Raw genomic sequence first — 19,675 nt, forward strand, 5'->3', positions numbered from 1 at the left:
TTGACCAGACTGCACCCAGCTACCTCCAGACCCTCATCTCTCCCTACACCCCGACTCGACCTCTCCGCTCCGCCTGCACTAGAAGACTAGCTCTACCACCGCTACGCTCCCCTGCCTCCAAAGCCCGCTCCTTCTCCACCCTTGCTCCGCAGTGGTGGAATGACCTTCCTACAGATGTCAGGAATGCCCAGTCCCTGACCACATTCCGGTGCCTCCTTAAGACTCACCTCTTCAAAGAGCACCTATAGAACTCCTCTGTTTGTATCCTGGGACACTCTCACCCTTCATGTAAATGTGCTTTATTTTGCTCTTATCAGCCCACTATTTTACTGCATTTAATCCTGTACTTCAGAATACTGTAATCTGCCAAGTTTTTAACCTGTAGTACTTTGTATTTAATCACATCCTGATGTAACTATCACTATTTAATCATATCCTGATGTAAATAAAAGTTATTGTATTTCTTGCTCTTATTGTATTACTTGTATTGTAACGCTTGAAATGTTTTGCTTACGATTGTAATTCACCCTGGATAAGGGCGTCTGCTAAGAAATACATAATAATAATAATAATAATAATAATATTAATAATAATAATAATAATAATAAAAACTAAAAACAGCTATTTACATAAAAATAATTTTCCTAAAAAGACAAAAATAAAAGCTTTAAGGTAAAATTAATGAATTAATAAAAGAGTGTTTTAAAAAAGAAAGAAAATTCAAAGAAAGAAAAATCTCTCCTGCACTTGCTTATGCAGGCAAGTGCAGGGAGAGAAAGGAATAACTAAAAAGTGTTTTTTAATAAAAAATAAAAACACTTAACCAGAATGTTTTTAACTAAAAAGGTGCACTACTACTTTAGAAAAATGAATTTATAAAAAAAAGTTGAAATAACTGTTTTTAATGCGTGCCGGTTTGCGGGGCCGCGCAAGGCGTTGGCCCGCGACTCGAAGATTGTGACAGGTCTTTTTTCTTACTATAATGCTAATCTTCTCTGTATCGTACCACTTTTAGTATATGTGCTGCCGTAGCGAACACACGGTGCTTACCTGATACGCGCCTCTATGTACAGCGAGTGGCTAAAGAGCGATTGGTCTTGTGGTGTGTCAAGCATAGTCCAATTGTTTCCAATTGCTCTGCGTATATGCATGGTTGTCCACAATCAACACGCAGAGGGTTACAAACTCTGAGGATATCACATTTGCAGAAAGCGGCTGCACCTTCAAACCGGCTGGGAAAGATATGCAAATACTGACATGTTACCTATGATGTTGACCCCTCCGGATTGGCCAGCATACCAAAAGACTTGCAGGTTGACCAGGGTCGCGTTTCGTATCACAGCGCGGAATGCAACTGACACCTCAGAGCAGGGGGCTTAATACTCAGGGCTAGGGTCAGAGTTAGGGTTTAATAATGACACTCAATGATTATTAGGAATACAGAACTACACAGTTCTTGCAATTATACCTTTAGACACGATGTAGTGGTCATCTAGTTTAAAAACAGTTACAAGAAATAACTGATGAAACTACCTCAGCTGGAGGCCATTCTTCCAGGAACAGGAGTGAATGATGCCAGGTTATACGGTCAGAGGTAATAATATTAATAATAATAATAATAACAGTTTAAACTCACGTTTAATAAAGAAGTGAGCACAGCTATACATCAGAGAGACAGCTGGGAGATATGCAAATACTGACCCGTTACGTAGAAGGTTGACCAGGGTCCCACCCCCTCTGTTGGCGCAGAATGCTACTGCACCTCAGAAGGCGATGGGCTTAATATCCGGGGTTAGTGTTAAGAACATAAGAACGTAAGAAAGTTTACAAACGAGAGGAGGCCATTCAGCCCATCGCATAGTCTTCTTTGTTCAAGACTGAATAGATTCAATTCTTTTAGCCTGTTTGCATACGACATGCCTTTTAAAACCGGGATAGTTCTGGTTGCTCTTCTTTGCACTCTTTCTAGAGCAGCAATATCCTTTTTGTAACGAGGGTGACCAGAACTGAACACAATATTCTAGGTGAGGTCTTACTAATACATTGTAAAGTTTTAACATTACTTCCCTTGATCTAAATCCAACACTTCTCACAATATATCCGAGCATCTTGTTGGCCTTTATTTCTAACTTCCCCACATTGTCTAGATGAAGACATTTCTGAGTCAATATAAACTCCTTTTTCATAGATTCCTTCTTCAATTTCAGTATCTCCCATGTGATATTTATAATGCACATTCTTATTGCCTGCGTGCAGTACTTTACACTTTTCTCTATTAAATGTCATTTGCCATGTGTCTGCCCAGTTCTGAATGCTGTCTAGATCATTTTGAATGACCTTTGCTGCTGCAACAGTGTTTGCCACTCCTATTTTTGTGTCGCCTGCAAATTTAACAAGTTTGCTTACTGTCACAAAATCCGTAGGTTCAGTTTTCTGTACGTATTCTTTTCCATTTAGCTCAGTATACACTCTTATCTCAGGGGAGACGTTAGGAGGACAGAGATGTTACTACTCCTTGTGGGGTATTTTTATTACGCTCTTGACCCGCAATATATCCAGATGACTAATATAGCACCCAAGAAATTGACAGACTTATGTATTTAAAGTTTGCAGAAGATGGACCACCTTACCCTGTATGGGATGAGTGTGGTACTCCATTGTAATTACTTAGGAGTTATATAGGTTTTTCGTCCCATTGGAATACATGGGACGCCTCAATTAAATCCAATCATTAATCTGGTGAGACAGCTCTTATCCCTTTTACGAATAATGGTTTTCAAAAGATCCGGACTAACTTTTCAGAATGAATAGGTGTCATGTACTGAATGAATTCAAAACTTCACATTTGTCCAACTCTATGATCTCATTCCTTGTTTTCCTCCGAGCCCCTCCTTTATCTGAAAAGTTAAGTGAACCAAAGTTCCCAGGATCTTGGTTTATAATATAATATAAAAACACTACTGTTTATATGTGCATGCAAAACACTATTTTTATATGTGTTATATATGAGAGATGTTCTTAATATGTGACATCATCTTCTAATTCATTATATTTTGCTAAATTAAAGGCATGTGTTTCTTTTAACCTCATATTGTTTCATCATTTTGTTAATGAGTCAGTTTTAATTCCATATACCATTGTCTAACAGAGGATTTGACAAAAGATTGTCTCGTGCAGTATTTAAGTCAATTAGTTTCACTAAGTTTAAGTGGTAATAGTTTTCATTAGAATTATTTATCCCTTAAAAGATGCACTAACCAGGCTCTGACCTGTATCTGACTTCTAAATATGCTATTCCAAGCAGTTTTCCAGAGTCTTGTTTTTTCAAGGCCAAAGTCTGTGCAAACACTTTTTTAGATCTATGACCTATCAATGTCTGTTAAGCCATCATTTTTGCATATTATTTCAAGATATATTCTTATCTGTGCTAAACCACTAATTCCATAAACCCTAAATTGCAAATCTACAAGACTTGCAGCTTTGCTAGCGTAGAATGCAATAAGACCCCCTCCTTTCTCTACAGCCTGTTCATCGGGATAAGGAGAGAGGCCCCTTTTAGCAATAGAGCAGTTTCAAAGAACCACATTATAAGGACTCCATCTACCATCATTAGACAATAGTATAGTGGATTAACAACAAGGTACATTATAGTATATTATTACAAACTTAACACAAAAACATAACACAACACCCTTAAAATTCTATAATTCAATGGATATCATAATGTCTAGAGGTCTTGTTGTTCAATAGAAGGAGAAATAAACTGTACCACTTTCCCTTTTAATTAAATCGAATACTGCTTCCAGCTTTTAATCTTCTTATTAATACAGTAAAGTCATGAACAAGCAATAATACTTGTCAGTTTAAATAATATGTTTTCTTATTATAGCAAATACTTAAAACATACTATTAATCTTATGAAATCAAATAATTAGTTTTAGTTTCAAATACCATGCTGTCTAAAAAAAGGTTTTAATCATTTATTTTATTAATTTACAATACCTTTGTGTCTAATTACTAGTCTTTGACCATTATAAACTATAAACAGTGTAAATTATCACTGAACCTTTTTAACTATGAATGTGGCATTTCAAGAAAAACTTAATTATTTTACTTCAGTTTAACAGTTGCTGCTAGAATTTATAATATCACTTTATTTCTTTGGTGAATCCCTCTAAGATTTAAATCCAAATACAGGCCAGTATAACTGCATTCAACTCTTATATTTTTTATAATGACTGAACTAGGCTTGACCCTGTTCTTTGTTCATACAAAATCCAGCTGAGACAGGTTTTTTCTTAAGACCTTGGCTGTTCAGTTTTAATGTTCATTTATTTGTGGTAAAGAATCTCTTTCTTATCTTGTTTGTAGGTGTGATTAACGTTCACTTTTAGCCGGAATGGTGCTTTTTTATTCCGAGATTACTAAGTACTTAATTAAAAACATGTGTAGACTGACCTATTTCATGGAGCAAGAGAGCCACCTGCTGGCGGTACATGGATACTCCCTCTTTATCCTTCCTTCAAAAAACCTCTAACACTTCATTTTTATGTCAAAGTACATTCCATATTTGAAATCGCCTAGGACATGTCCAGCATATCCATGTGTTCCCAGCAGGATTCAGCTTCTGTACCAGGTTTCGCTCTAGTTGTTTCCACAAGAAGTCCCTTGATCCAATGTTTCTCCAGCACAGGTGTGGATTTCCATGGTCTGACTTCATTCCTATAAGATACTTGGACACGTTTAGCTGTACATATTACTTCTATATATTTCCTTTTGTTCACACCGGGTCATTTTGCAAGGTATGCGCTCCATCCAGAATTCTAAAGGAGGTCAAAACTCACTGTGATTCATATTTTTGGGCACTCAATTACTGTTCTTTTCCACATCATCAGTAGCAAACTTAACATAAATGAATCTGAATCAGTTGATGAACCGTGCACTGTAGCTTACTGAGATCCTCCATGCAAAGGAGTCCAATGTTTTACTACATGGAATAACTAGTTCACTGTCACCTGTGACATTACTATACCAGAATCTAAACCATTAACGTGGATTAGGAATAGCAGAGGTCCTAATACTGATCCCTGTGGTACACCACTGGTTACCTCGCTCCATTTTGAGGGTGCTCCTCTAATCAAATTAGGGTTTGGGTTTGGTTTTGGGCTTGGGTTAGGATTGGGGTTCAGGTTCAGCTTCAATGTTTCGGGTTCTACCAGGGTAGTTATTCCAAGGCAGGTACAGTACTATTCCCAACGACAAAAAAGACCAAAATGTGGAACGCTTCACGAATTTGCGTGTCATCCTTGCGCAGGGGCCATGCTAATCTTCTCTGTATCGTTCCAATTTTAGTATATGTGCTGCCGTAGCGAACACACGGTGCTTACCTGATACGCGCCTCTATGTACAGCGAGTGGCTAAAGAGCGATTGGTGTTGTGGTGTGTCAAGCATAGTCCAATTGTTTCCAATTGCTCTGCGTATATGCATGGTTGTCCACAATCAACACGCAGATGGTTACAAACTCTGAGGATATCACGTTTGCAGAAAGCGGCTGAATAAAGAAGTCTGCACATCTGCACCTTCAAACCGGCTGGGAAAGATATGCAAATACTGCACGATATGCACTTTGGTTGATCCCCGGAGCCAGCATCGCAGCCGTTGTGTGTGCTGATGCGCCAGGGAGGCAAAATAAGCTGATCCCTGGAGCCAGCATTACACTTCAGCCATTAACACCAGACAGAAGGATATCTACATCATCATATGGAAGGAAACGTAATTGGATGGAGACACATATGGATCACATTAGTTTACTGCAAAGCTACGTCTTAGTTGGTGCTTATCTTGGCGAGAGCCGAGTTCAAATCAGCATGAAGTTTTAACATCTACTCTCGTGTAATGGAAATCATGAAGATCTGGATACGTCCAGTGACTGCTGTGAATAGTGCAGCTGGCAACAAGGGAAAGACCTTGTGACAGCCTGGAGAGACAGCTGACAGGAGGAAAGAGACCCCATTGGGGCTGGTAAGGGTTAGCTACCCTTGTCGGCAGTATCCAGCTCTGTGTTTACAGGATGCTGGAGACACCCGCCCAAGGCTTCTAAGAAATTAAAGAGAAAAATACCCCTAGAGTCTGCGAGAGCGGGGGCGGAAGATGACTCAACGTTGGACAACACGGTTAACGACTTAGGAACGGAAACGGATATGAGTATGGAGAGTACTTCACAAAAGACTAGTTCAAGATCTGCAGTTATCAAAGACATGGAACTCCAGGTTTGTGTCTGCGGCTGGAGCAAGGCGACAACGGTCAGGGGTTTGAAGATTCATCAAGGGAGAATGAAATGCTTGAGGGAGAAGGGACAAGGGCCTCGCATTGATCAGTACTTCTTACGAAGTCAGTCAAGTCAGTCGAATGAAATCCAGCGACAGGAAGCAAACCACAGTTCGCAGGATATCAGCACCCCTGTCATAGATGTGAGGAGGACTTGCATGGACACAGTTAGTGATGAACCTAATGATCCTTGTGAACCCGGTCAGACAAACCAGCATAAGAGAGAAAAGAACCTCAACGGGCACAAGCCTGGAGTTAAATGGCCAAGAGCTTGTGAGAAAACTGCATGGGACACAGTAAACACAGATCTCTGCGTTGCATTGGAAAGATTAAGTGGAACAGTTGAAAAGAAGCTGGATAAATTTGGGGACATCATCTACGCATATGGAAGTGAGAGGTTTGGAGTTGAAAAAAGGAAGGAAAAAGTACAAACTATTCCTGGAAAGTCTAGACGGCAGCAGGAGATTGAACGCTTTGTTAGAGAAAGGAGACAGCTGAGGAACCAATGGAGAAGAGCAGAACAAAGTCAGAAGGAGGGACTCAATCTCTTACAAAAGGTCATAAAAGATAAGCTTGCAACATTGCGCAGAGCTGAGCGCCTACGGAAACGCTACAAAAAGAAGGAGCGTGCGAGAGCTAACTTTTATAAAGACCCATTCAAATTTGTAAAGAAGTTATTCACCAGTGAGAAGAATGGCACACTAAAAGCATCTAAGGTTGAGCTGGAGAGATATTTGGAGGAAACACATACAGATTCAAAAAGGCAGGAGCCTATGTCAGTTCCGTCAGACATCCCACCTATCAATCCACCAGAATACCAAATGGAGGACTGTGCACCTAAGTGGAAAGAAATAGAGCAAGCTGTGAAAAAAGCAAGGGCTTCATCATCTCCAGGGCCTAATGGAGTTCCATACAGAGTGTACAAGAGTGCTTCAGGAGTTCTACGAATTCTGTGGAAATTGATGAAAGTGGCATGGGAAAAACAGGTTGTACCAAGAGCATGGCGCCGAGCAGGTGGAGTCTTTATACCTAAAGAAAAAGATTCTACAAGCATCAGTCAGTTTCGTCCCATTTCCCTATTAAACGTAGAAGGCAAGATTTTCTTCAGCATTATTGCTCAGAGATTGTCAGCTTACCTATTAAAGAACTGCTTCATTGACACTTCAATACAAAAAGCGGGCATTCCAGGTTTCCCAGGTTGCTTAGAACACATCAATGTGATCTGGCAACAAATTCAATCAGCTAAAAAGGAGAGGAAGGAGCTCCATGTGACATTCCTGGATTTGGCTAATGCATATAGTTCAGTGCCACATGAACTACTTTGGGCAGCATTTGATTTTTTCAGTGTACCGATGACAATAACAAATTTAGTGAAAGCCTATTTTGGAGATTTGCAATTCAGTTTTTCAACTTCAGAATTCAGCACTACATGGCAATGCCTAGAGGTTGGAATAATGGCAGGATGCACCATTTCTCCACTGGCTTTTACCATGGCAATGGAAGTAATCATTAGGGCATCAAAATGGGTAGTAGGAGGAGAGCGCTTGGCTACTGGAATGCGACTACCACCAATTCGAGCATATATGGATGACATGACAACCATGACTACAACAGTAGCCTGCACTAATCGATTATTGGGCAAATTAACCAATAACATTGAATGGGCACGAATGCAATTCAAGCCCACTAAATCAAGGAGCATCTCTATAATTAAAGGCAAAGTAGTAGATAAAACATTCTTCATTAATGGTGAGGCAATACCAACAGTGTCTGAGAAGCCAGTGAAGAGTCTTGGGAGATGGTACGACGGGGATCTAAAGGACACAGTTCGTGTGGGAGAAGTTAGACAACAAGCAGTGGAAGGGTTGAAGAGCATAGACAGCTGCGCTCTACCAGGTAAACTAAAACTCTGGTGCTTTCAGTTTGGTCTACTGCCGAGGTTGCTGTGGCCACTGACTGTGTACGAGGTTTCTTTGACAACAGTAGAGAAGCTGGAAGCTTTAATCAGTTCATACATCAGGAAATGGTTGGGAGTTCCACGCTGCCTCAGCAGAGTGGGACTTTATGGTAAAGGAATACTGCAGCTACCAGTCTCTGCTCTAACCGAGGAGTTTAAGTGCGCCAAGGTCAGACTGGAAATGACATTAGTAGAGTCACGCGATAAATGCGTAAGGGAGGCAGCACCTGTGTTGAAAACTGGAAGAAAGTGGGCGGCAAAGAAAGCTGTGGAAGATGCAAAGGCTGCCCTTCGAATTGGTGATATCATGGGGCAAGTTCAGCATGGAAGAGGGGGTCTTGGTTTCAGTTCAACTCCTCCTACATGGCACAAGGCGGCCCCAGCTCAAAGGAGGAAGCTGGTAGTCAACGAGGTGCAAAAGCAGGAGGAGAGGATGAGGTGTATAAAGGCCATTTCCCAGGCCAAACAGGGAGAATGGATGAGATGGGAGAGTGTGGAACAACGCAAGATTGGCTGGCAAGACCTATGGTCAATGGAACAGAGCAGGATTAGTTTCCTCATCAGGTCAACATATGATGTTCTCCCATCACCACAGAACCTAAACCTCTGGGTAGGAGAGGATCCCTCATGTCCTTTGTGTTCATCACCTGCAACATTAAGGCACATTTTGACAGGATGTAAGGTGGCTCTTAGCCAAGGACGGTTTACTTGGCGCCATGACCAGGTGCTGCGATGTTTGGCCTTAGCATTGGAAGACAAGCGTAACAAGACCAATAAGTTGCCACCTGTTCCATCAAAACATTACACACAAAAGACAACATTCCTCCGCCCAGGAGAGCAACCACCAAGAAAAGGTGTTAAAACCAATCCTCGCCCAGGACAACTGGAAGCTGCTAGAGACTGGAATATGCTGGCAGATGTTGGTCAACGGCTTATTTTTCCACCTGAGATTGCCACCACTAACCTTCGACCAGATATTGTCTTGTGGTCTGGATCAGCACGCCTTGTTCACCTGGTAGAGTTAACAGTGCCATGGGAGGATGCTGTAGATGAGGCGTATGAGAGGAAGAAACTGCGGTATGCTCAACTAGCCACTGAAGCGGAACAGCGAGGATGGAGAGTTCGGGTTTACCCAGTGGAAGTGGGTTGTCGAGGATTTGTGGCACACTCTACAACCCGGTTTCTCAGAGACGTCGGATTCAGTGGCCAAGAGTTGCGTCGCACAGTGAAGAACTTATCTGAAGCAGCAGAGAGGAGCAGCAACTGGCTGTGGTTGAGACGGAAAGATTCTGGCTGGGGACAGGTAAGTAAGCTGGGCTGAGTTGAGTGGGGGACGGAGGGGGGTGATGCTGGGACGCCAGAATCACCGTCGAGCCCTCTTGAGGTGTCGTGGGCTAGTCGACGAAACACTGAGGATGGAAGGTGCCCACTTGAAAACCCCAGAGATGTACCCTACTTAGCTCAATCCAGACGGTTGTCATGCTGATGCGCTGGGGAGGCCGCACTTTGGTTGATCCCCGGAGCCAGCATCGCAGCCGTTGTGTGTGCTGATGCGCCAGGGAGGCAAAATAAGCTGATCCCTGGAGCCAGCATTACACTTCAGCCATTAACACCAGACAGAAGGATATCTACATCATCATATGGAAGGAAACGTAATTGGATGGAGACACATATGGATCACATTAGTTTACTGCAAAGCTACGTCTTAGTTGGTGCTTATCTTGGCGAGAGCCGAGTTCAAATCAGCATGAAGTTTTAACATCTACTCTCGTGTAATGGAAATCTGACATGTTACCTATGATGTTGAGCCCTCCGGATTGGCCAGCATACCAAAAGACTTGCAGGTTGACCAGGGTCCCGTTTCGTATCACAGCGCGGAATGCAACTGACACCTCAGAGGAGGGGGCTTAATACTCGGGGCTAGGGTCAGAGTTAGGGTTTAAGAATTGCACTCAATGATTATTAGGAATACAGAACTACACAGTTCTTGCAATTATACCTTTAGACACGATGTAGTGGTCATCTAGTTTAAAAACAGTTACAAGAAATAACTGATGAAACTACCTCAGCTGGAGGCCATTCTTGCAGGAACAGGAGTGAAGGATGCCAGGTTATACGGTCAGAGGTAATAATATTATTAATAATAAGAATAACAGTTTAAACTCACGTTTAATAAAGAAGTGAGCACAGCTATACATCAGAGAGACAGCTGGGAGATATGCAAATACTGACCCGTTACGTAGAAGGTTGACCAGGGTCCCACCCCCTCTGTTGGTGCAGAATGTTACTGCACCTCAGAAGGAGATAGGCTTAATAGCCGGGGTTAGTGTTAAGAACATAAGAACATAAGAAAGTTTACAAACGAGAGGAGGCCATTCAGCCCATCTTGCTCGATAGGTTGTTAGTAGCTTATTGACCCCAGAATCTCATCATGCAGCTTCTTGAAGGATCCCCGGGTGTCAGCTTCAAAAACATTACTGGGAAGCTGGTCCAGACCCTCCTATTTTCTGTTCTGAATACCCCTTTATCTAATCTCCATTTGGGGCCATGCTAATCTTCTCTGTATCGTTCCAATTTTAGTATATGTGCTGCCCTAACGAACGCACGGTGCTTAGCTGATGCGCCTCTATGTGCAGCGAGTGGCTAAAGAGCGATTGGTCTTGTGGTGTGTCAAGCATAGTCCAATTGTTTCCATTTGCTCTGCGTATATGCATGGTTGTCCACAATCAACACGCAGAGGGTTACAAACTCTGAGGATATCACGTTTGCAGAAAGCGGCTGAATAAAGAAGTCTGCACATCTGCACCTTCAAACCGGCTGGGAAAGATATGCAAATACTGACATGTTACCTATGATGTTGAGCCCTCCGGATTGGCCAGCATACCAAAAGACTTGCAGGTTGACCAGGGTCCCGTTTCGTATCACAGCGCGGAATGCAACTGACACCTCAGAGGAGGGGGCTTAATACTCGGGGCTAGGGTCAGAGTTAGGGTTTAAGAATTGCACTCAATGATTATTAGGAATACAGAACTACACAGTTCTTGCAATTATACCTTTAGACACGATGTAGTGGTCATCTAGTTTAAAAACAGTTACAAGAAATTACTGATGAAACTACCTCAGCTGGAGGCCATTCTTCCAGGAACAGGAGTGAATGATGCCAGGTTATACGGTCAGAGGTAATAATATTAATAATAATAATAATAATAATAACAGTTTAAACTCACGTTTAATAAAGAAGTGAGCACAGCTATACATCAGAGAGACAGCTGGGAGATATGCAAATTTAACAAGTTTGCTTACTGTCACAAAATCCGTAGGTTCAGATTTCTGTACGTACTCTGTTCCATTTAGCTCAGTATACACTCTTATCTCAGGGGAGACGTTAGGAGGACAGAGATGTTACTACTCCTTGTGGGGTATTTTTATTACGCTCTTGACCCGCAATATATCCAGATGACTAATATAGCACCCAAGAAATTGACAGACTTATGTATTTAAAGTTTGCAGAAGATGGACCACCTTACCCTGTCTGGGATGAGTGTGGTACTCCATTGTAATTACTTAGGAGTTATATAGGTTTTTCGTCCCATTGGAATACATGGGACGCCTCAATTAAATCCAATCATTAATCTGGTGAGACAGCTCTTATCCCTTTTATGAATAATGGTTTTCAAAAGTTCCGGACTAACTTTTCAGAATGAATAGGTGTCATGTACTGAATGAATTCAAAACTTCACATTTGTCCAACTCTATGATCTCATTCCTTGTTTTCCTCCGAGCCCCTCCTTTATCTGAAAAGTTAAGTGAACCAAAGTTCCCAGGATCTTGGTTTATAATATAATATAAAAACACTACTGTTTATATGTGCATGCAAAACACTATTTTTATATGTGTTATATATGAGAGATGTTCTTAATATGTGACATCATCTTCTAATTCATTATATTTTGCTAAATTAAAGGCATGTGTTTCTTTTAACCTCATATTGTTTCATCATTTTGTTAATGAGTCAGTTTTAATTCCATATACCATTGTCTAACAGAGGATTTGACAAAAGATTGTCTCGTGCAGTATTTAAGTCAATTAGTTTCACTAAGTTTAAGTGGTAATAGTTTTCATTAGAATTATTTATCCCTTAAAAGATGCACTAACCAGGCTCTGACCTGTATCTGACTTCTAAATATGCTATTCCAAGCAGTTTTCCAGAGTCTTGTTTTTTCAAGGCCAAAGTCTGTGCAAACACTTTTTTAGATCTATGACCTATCAATGTCTGTTAAGCCATCATTTTTGCATATTATTTCAAGATATATTCTTATCTGTGCTAAACCACTAATTCCATAAACCCTAAATTGCAAATCTACAAGACTTGCAGCTTTGCTAGCGTAGAATGCAATAAGACCCCCTCCTTTCTCTACAGCCTGTTCATCGGGATAAGGAGAGAGGCCCCTTTTAGCAATAGAGCAGTTTCAAAGAACCACATTATAAGGACTCCATCTACCATCATTAGACAATAGTATAGTGGATTAACAACAAGGTACATTATAGTATATTATTACAAACTTAACACAAAAACATAACACAACACCCTTAAAATTCTATAATTCAATGGATATCATAATGTCTAGAGGTCTTGTTGTTCAATAGAAGGAGAAATAAACTGTACCACTTTCCCTTTTAATTAAATCGAATACTGCTTCCAGCTTTTAATCTTCTTATTAATACAGTAAAGTCATGAACAAGCAATAATACTTGTCAGTTTAAATAATATGTTTTCTTATTATAGCAAATACTTAAAACATACTATTAATCTTATGAAATCAAATAATTAGTTTTAGTTTCAAATACCATGCTGTCTAAAAAAAGGTTTTAATCATTTATTTTATTAATTTACAATACCTTTGTGTCTAATTACTAGTCTTTGACCATTATAAACTATAAACAGTGTAAATTATCACTGAACCTTTTTAACTATGAATGTGGCATTTCAAGAAAAACTTAATTATTTTACTTCAGTTTAACAGTTGCTGCTAGAATTTATAATATCACTTTATTTCTTTGGTGAATCCCTCTAAGATTTAAATCCAAATACAGGCCAGTATAACTGCATTCAACTCTTATATTTTTTATAATGACTGAACTAGGCTTGACCCTGTTCTTTGTTCATACAAAATCCAGCTGAGACAGGTTTTTTCTTAAGACCTTGGCTGTTCAGTTTTAATGTTCATTTATTTGTGGTAAAGAATCTCTTTCTTATCTTGTTTGTAGGTGTGATTAACGTTCACTTTTAGCCGGAATGGTGCTTTTTTATTCTGAGATTACTAAGTACTTAATTAAAAACATGTGTAGACTGACCTATTTCATGGAGCAAGAGAGCCACCTGCTGGCGGTACATGGATACTCCCTCTTTATCCTTCCTTCAAAAAACCTCTAACACTTCATTTTTATGTCAAAGTACATTCCATATTTGAAATCGCCTAGGACATGTCCAGCATATCCATGTGTTCCCAGCAGGATTCAGCTTCTGTACCAGGTTTCGCTCAAATTGTTTCCACAAGAAGTCCCTTGATCCAATGTTTCTCCAGCACAGGTGTGGATTTCCATGGTCTGACTTCATTCCTATAAGATACTTGGACATGTTTAGCTGTACATATTACTTCTATATATTTCCTTTTGTTCACACCGGGTCATTTTGCAAGGTATGCGCTCCATCCAGAATTCTAAAGGAGGTCAAAACTCACTGTGATTCATATTTTTGGGCACTCAATTACTGTTCTTTTCCACATCATCAGTAGCAAACTTAACATAAATGAATCTGAATCAGTTGATGAACCGTGCACTGTAGCTTACTGAGATCCTCCATGCAAAGGAGTCCAATGTTTTACTACATGGAATAACTAGTTCACTGTCACCTGTGACATTACTATACCAGAATCTAAATCATTAACGTGGATTAGGAATAGCAGAGGTCCTAATACTGATCCCTGTGGTACACCACTGGTTACCTCGCTCCATTTTGAGGGTGCTCCTCTAATCAAATTAGGGTTTGGGTTTGGTTTTGGGCTTGGATAAGGATTGGGGTTCAGGTTCAGCTTCAATGTTTCGGGTTCTACCAGGGTAGTTATTCCAAGGCAGGTACAGTACTATTCCCAACGACAAAAAAGACCAAAATGTGGAACGCTTCACGAATTTGCGTGTCATCCTTGCGCAGGGGCCATGCTAATCTTCTCTGTATCGTTCCAATTTTAGTATATGTGCTGCCGTAGCGAACACACGGTGCTTACCTGATACGCGCCTCTATGTACAGCGAGTGGCTAAAGAGCGATTGGTGTTGTGGTGTGTCAAGCATAGTCCAATTGTTTCCAATTGCTCTGCGTATATGCATGGTTGTCCACAATCAACACGCAGAGGGTTACAAACTCTAAGGATATCACGTTTGCAGAAAGCGGCTGAATAAAGAAGTCTGCACATCTGCACCTTCAAACCGGCTGGGAAAGATATGCAAATACTGACATGTTACCTATGATGTTGAGCCCTCCGGATTGGCCAGCATACCAAAAGACTTGCAGGTTGACCAGGGTCCCGTTTCGTATCACAGCGCGGAATGCAACTGACACCTCAGAGGAGGGGGCTTAATACTCGGGGCTAGGGTCAGAGTTAGGGTTTAAGAATTGCACTCAATGATTATTAGGAATACAGAACTACACAGTTCTTGCAATTATACCTTTAGACACGATGTAGTGGTCATCTAGTTTAAAAACAGTTACAAGAAATAACTGATGAAACTACCTCAGCTGGAGGCCATTCTTCCAGGAACAGGAGTGAAGGATGCCAGGTTATACGGTCAGAGGTAATAATATTATTAATAATAAGAATAACAGTTTAAACTCACGTTTAATAAAGAAGTGAGCACAGCTATACATCAGAGAGACAGCTGGGAGATATGCAAATACTGACCCTTTACGTAGAAGGTTGACCAGGGTCCCACCCCCTCTGTTGGTGCAGAATGTTACTGCACCTCAGAAGGAGATAGGCTTAATAGCCGGGGTTAGTGTTAAGAACATAAGAACATAAGAAAGTTTACAAACGAGAGGAGGCCATTCAGCCCATCTTGCTCGATAGGTTGTTAGTAGCTTATTGACCCCAGAATCTCATCATGCAGCTTCTTGAAGGATCCCCGGGTGTCAGCTTCAAAAACATTACTGGGAAGCTGGTCCAGACCCTCCTATTTTCTGTTCTGAATACCCCTTTATCTAATCTCCATTTGGGGCCATGCTAATCTTCTCTGTATCGTTCCAATTTTAGTATATGTGCTGCCCTAACGAACGCACGGTGCTTAGCTGATGCGCCTCTATGTGCAGCGAGTGGCTAAAGAGCGATTGGTCTTGTGGTGTGTCAAGCATAGTCCAATTGTTTCCATTTGCTCTGCGTATATGCATGGTTGTCCACAATCAACACGCAGAGGGTTACAAACTCTGAGGATATCACGTTTGCAGAAAGTGGCTGAATAAAGAAGTCTGCACATCTGCACCTTCAAACCGGCTGGGAAAGATATGCAAATACTGACATGTTACCTATGATGTTGAGCCCTCCGGATTGGCCAGCATACCAAAAGACTTGCAGGTTGACCAGGGTCCCGTTTCGTATCACAGCGCGGAATGCAACTGACACCTCAGAGGAGGGGGCTTAATACTCGGGGCTAGGGTCAGAGTTAGGGTTTAAGAATTGCACTCAATGATTATTAGGAATACAGAACTACACAGTTCTTGCAATTATACCTTTAGACACGATGTAGTGGTCATCTAGTTTAAAAACAGTTACAAGAAATTACTGATGAAACTACCTCAGCTGGAGGCCATTCTTCCAGGAACAGGAGTGAATGATGCCAGGTTATACGGTCAGAGGTAATAATATTAATAATAATAATAATAATAACAGTTTAAACTCACGTTTAATAAAGAAGTGAGCACAGCTATACATCAGAGAGACAGCTGGGAGATATGCAAATTTAACAAGTTTGCTTACTGTCACAAAATCCGTAGGTTCAGATTTCTGTACGTACTCTGTTCCATTTAGCTCAGTATACACTCTTATCTCAGGGGAGACGTTAGGAGGACAGAGATGTTACTACTCCTTGTGGGGTATTTTTATTACGCTCTTGACCCGCAATATATCCAGATGACTAATATAGCACCCAAGAAATTGACAGACTTATGTATTTAAAGTTTGCAGAAGATGGACCACCTTACCCTGTCTGGGATGAGTGTGGTACTCCATTGTAATTACTTAGGAGTTATATAGGTTTTTCGTCCCATTGGAATACATGGGACGCCTCAATTAAATCCAATCATTAATCTGGTGAGACAGCTCTTATCCCTTTTACGAATAATGGTTTTCAAAAGTTCCGGACTAACTTTTCAGAATGAATAGGTGTCATGTACTGAATGAATTCAAAACTTCACATGTGTCCAACTCTATGATCTCATTCCTTGTTTTCCTCCGAGCCCCTCCTTTATCTGAAAAGTTAAGTGAACCAAAGTTCCCAGGATCTTGGTTTATAATATAATATAAAAACACTACTGTTTATATGTGCATGCAAAACACTATTTTTATATGTGTTATATATGAGAGATGTTCTTAATATGTGACATCATCTTCTAATTCATTATATTTTGCTAAATTAAAGGCATGTGTTTCTTTTAACCTCATATTGTTTCATCATTTTGTTAATGAGTCAGTTTTAATTCCATATACCATTGTCTAACAGAGGATTTGACAAAAGATTGTCTCGTGCAGTATTTAAGTCAATTAGTTTCACTAAGTTTAAGTGGTAATAGTTTTCATTAGAATTATTTATCCCTTAAAAGATGCACTAACCAGGCTCTGACCTGTATCTGACTTCTAAATATGCTATTCCAAGCAGTTTTCCAGAGTCTCTTGTTTTTTCAAGGCCAAAGTCTGTGCAAACACTTTTTTAGATCTATGACCTATCAATGTCTGTTAAGCCATCATTTTTGCATATTATTTCAAGATATATTCTTATCTGTGCTAAACCACTAATTCCATAAACCCTAAATTGCAAATCTACAAGACTTGCAGCTTTGCTAGCGTAGAATGCAATAAGACCCCCTCCTTTCTCTACAGCCTGTTCATCGGGATAAGGAGAGAGGCCCCTTTTAGCAATAGAGCAGTTTCAAAGAACCACATTATAAGGACTCCATCTACCATCATTAGACAATAGTATAGTGGATTAACAACAAGGTACATTATAGTATATTATTACAAACTTAACACAAAAACATAACACAACACCCTTAAAATTCTATAATTCAATGGATATCATAATGTCTAGAGGTCTTGTTGTTCAATAGAAGGAGAAATAAACTGTACCACTTTCCCTTTTAATTAAATCGAATACTGCTTCCAGCTTTTAATCTTCTTATTAATACAGTAAAGTCATGAACAAGCAATAATACTTGTCAGTTTAAATAATATGTTTTCTTATTATAGCAAATACTTAAAACATACTATTAATCTTATGAAATCAAATAATTAGTTTTAGTTTCAAATACCATGCTGTCTAATAAAAGGTTTTAATCATTTATTTTATTAATTTACAATACCTTTGTGTCTAATTACTAGTCTTTGACCATTATAAACTATAAACAGTGTAAATTATCACTGAACCTTTTTAACTATGAATGTGGCATTTCAAGAAAAACTTAATTATTTTACTTCAGTTTAACAGTTGCTGCTAGAATTTATAATATCACTTTATTTCTTTGGTGAATCCCTCTAAGATTTAAATCCAAATACAGGCCAGTATAACTGCATTCAACTCTTATATTTTTTATAATGACTGAACTAGGCTTGACCCTGTTCTTTGTTCATACAAAATCCAGCTGAGACAGGTTTTTTCTTAAGACCTTGGCTGTTCAGTTTTAATGTTCATTTATTTGTGGTAAAGAATCTCTTTCTTATCTTGTTTGTAGGTGTGATTAACGTTCACTTTTAGCCGGAATGGTGCTTTTTTATTCCGAGATTACTAAGTACTTAATTAAAAACATGTGTAGACTGACCTATTTCATGGAGCAAGAGAGCCACCTGCTGGCGGTACATGGATACTCCCTCTTTATCCTTCCTTCAAAAAACCTCTAACACTTCATTTTTATGTCAAAGTACATTCCATATTTGAAATCGCCTAGGACATGTCCAGCATATCCATGTGTTCCCAGCAGGATTCAGCTTCTGTACCAGGTTTCGCTCTAGTTGTTTCCACAAGAAGTCCCTTGATCCAATGTTTCTCCAGCACAGGTGTGGATTTCCATGGTCTGACTTCATTCCTATAAGATACTTGGACACGTTTAGCTGTACATATTACTTCTATATATTTCCTTTTGTTCACACCGGGTCATTTTGCAAGGTATGCGCTCCATCCAGAATTCTAAAGGAGGTCAAAACTCACTGTGATTCATATTTTTGGGCACTCAATTACTGTTCTTTTCCACATCATCAGTAGCAAACTTAACATAAATGAATCTGAATCAGTTGATGAACCGTGCACTGTAGCTTACTGAGATCCTCCATGCAAAGGAGTCCAATGTTTTACTACATGGAATAACTAGTTCACTGTCACCTGTGACATTACTATACCAGAATCTAAATCATTAACGTGGATTAGGAATAGCAGAGGTCCTAATACTGATCCCTGTGGTACACCACTGGTTACCTCGCTCCATTTTGAGGGTGCTCCTCTAATCAAATTAGGGTTTGGGTTTGGTTTTGGGCTTGGGTTAGGATTGGGGTTCAGGTTCAGCTTCAATGTTTCGGGTTCTACCAGGGTAGTTATTCCAAGGCAGGTACAGTACTATTCCCAACGACAAAAAAGACCAAAATGTGGAACGCTTCACGAATTTGCGTGTCATCCTTGCGCAGGGGCCATGCTAATCTTCTCTGTATCGTTCCAATTTTAGTATATGTGCTGCCGTAGCGAACACACGGTGCTTACCTGATACGCGCCTCTATGTACAGCGAGTGGCTAAAGAGCGATTGGTGTTGTGGTGTGTCAAGCATAATCCAATTGTTTCCAATTGCTCTGCGTATATGCATGGTTGTCCACAATCAACACGCAGAGGGTTACAAACTCTGAGGATATCACGTTTGCAGAAAGCGGCTGAATAAAGAAGTCTGCACATCTGCACCTTCAAACCGGCTGGGAAAGATATGCAAATACTGCACGATATGCACTTTGGTTGATCCCCGGAGCCAGCATCGCAGCCGTTGTGTGTGCTGATGCGCCAGGGAGGCAAAATAAGCTGATCCCTGGAGCCAGCATTACACTTCAGCCATTAACACCAGACAGAAGGATATCTACATCATCATATGGAAGG

At 40.2% G+C, this 19,675-nt stretch overlaps 3 non-coding genes and 2 pseudogenes across 3 annotated transcripts; all 5 read right to left on the minus strand.

The window, feature by feature from the left end:
* Window positions 1–5,269: 5,269 nt before the first annotated feature.
* On the minus strand, window positions 5,270–5,376 carry LOC131708214 (U6 spliceosomal RNA). Its single transcript, XR_009311295.1, has one exon. It is a non-coding gene; the product is annotated as a U6 spliceosomal RNA (small nuclear RNA).
* A 5,450-nt stretch (window positions 5,377–10,826) lies between these two features.
* Window positions 10,827–10,891, minus strand: LOC131708157 (U6 spliceosomal RNA; annotated as a pseudogene).
* Window positions 10,892–14,451: 3,560 nt separating this feature from the next.
* On the minus strand, window positions 14,452–14,558 carry LOC131708215 (U6 spliceosomal RNA). Its single transcript, XR_009311296.1, has one exon. It is a non-coding gene; the product is annotated as a U6 spliceosomal RNA (small nuclear RNA).
* Window positions 14,559–15,551: 993 nt separating this feature from the next.
* Window positions 15,552–15,616, minus strand: LOC131708158 (U6 spliceosomal RNA; annotated as a pseudogene).
* A 3,559-nt stretch (window positions 15,617–19,175) lies between these two features.
* Window positions 19,176–19,282, minus strand: LOC131708216 (U6 spliceosomal RNA). Its single transcript, XR_009311297.1, has one exon. It is a non-coding gene; the product is annotated as a U6 spliceosomal RNA (small nuclear RNA).
* Between the last annotated feature and the right edge of the window lie 393 nt (window positions 19,283–19,675).

This window comes from Acipenser ruthenus, chromosome 40 (genome assembly GCF_902713425.1).
Source record: "Acipenser ruthenus chromosome 40, fAciRut3.2 maternal haplotype, whole genome shotgun sequence".
Lineage (NCBI taxonomy): Eukaryota > Metazoa > Chordata > Actinopteri > Acipenseriformes > Acipenseridae > Acipenser > Acipenser ruthenus.